Consider the following 1,092-nt stretch of genomic DNA (forward strand, 5'->3'; position numbering starts at 1 on the left):
TCACCTGCTCTGTCTGTGGGAAGGCATTCACTGATTCCTTCGACCTGCAGATGCATTCGCGGGTTGACAGTGGGGAGAGACTATTCATTTGCTCTCAACGTGGGAAGGGATTCAGAGATTCCTCCATCTTATGTCCCATCAATATGTTCACACTTATAGGGGACCATTCACGTGCTCCCACTTTGGCATGAGGTTCAGGCATTTTGCTGACCTCAGCAGACACAAGTGGACCCACACACAGAGAGACCTGCCAAGAATATGGGAAGGGATTCACTCAGTCAGTCATCTGGTCTGCTGACATCGGCGAATTCACACGCTGGAGAGGCCATTCACCTGCTGTAAGTGTGGGAAAGGATTCACTGATTCATCCAACCTCTGCACTCATCAGCAAGTTCCCAGTGATGAGAGACCATTCAGATGCTCCCACTGTGGGTCTCGTTTCAAATGTTTATTTGAACTCACCAGCCACTAGCAGACTCACACTAGGGAGAGACCATTCACCTGACCTTAGTGTGGGAAGCAGTTCACCCAGTTATCCAGCCCTCTGAGACACCAGGGATCACACCTAGGCAAACAGATTTTACTTGCTCTGTGAGTGTTATCCAGGCTGCTGAACCTGCAGAGAGTTCATACTGACGAGCGATTATTTAAATGCTCAGACTGTGGAAAGTGTCAAAGATTCCAAAGCAGTGATGTCCCATCAATGTGTTCACACTTGAGAGACTGTTAAGGTGCTCTTACTGCAGGACTGTAGTCACACGATCATTTCAATACATTAAACATCAGCAAATACACATTGGGGAGAGGCCATTTAACTAAATATGTCTGAGGGAAGGGATTCATTCTGTTATCCAACATGCTGAACCGTCAGTGATTTCATCAGTAATGGCAGTGTTTGGATTTTGCTGTTAATCTCATACAAGGTGAAGCCTTGTTCACGACGCCTGCGTTGATGTTAATGAACTCCAGCCCAGTTATAGTTCAGCCCACTGAAATCAGTCAACTGAAAGTTGTTCACAAACAGCACCTGGGTATTTCTGCAAACAGACGTATGTTGCGGATATTTTCTCTTACACTCATCGGGAGAATTTG

The sequence above is a fragment of the Chiloscyllium plagiosum genome, chromosome 44 (assembly GCF_004010195.1).
Source record: "Chiloscyllium plagiosum isolate BGI_BamShark_2017 chromosome 44, ASM401019v2, whole genome shotgun sequence".
Lineage (NCBI taxonomy): Eukaryota > Metazoa > Chordata > Chondrichthyes > Orectolobiformes > Hemiscylliidae > Chiloscyllium > Chiloscyllium plagiosum.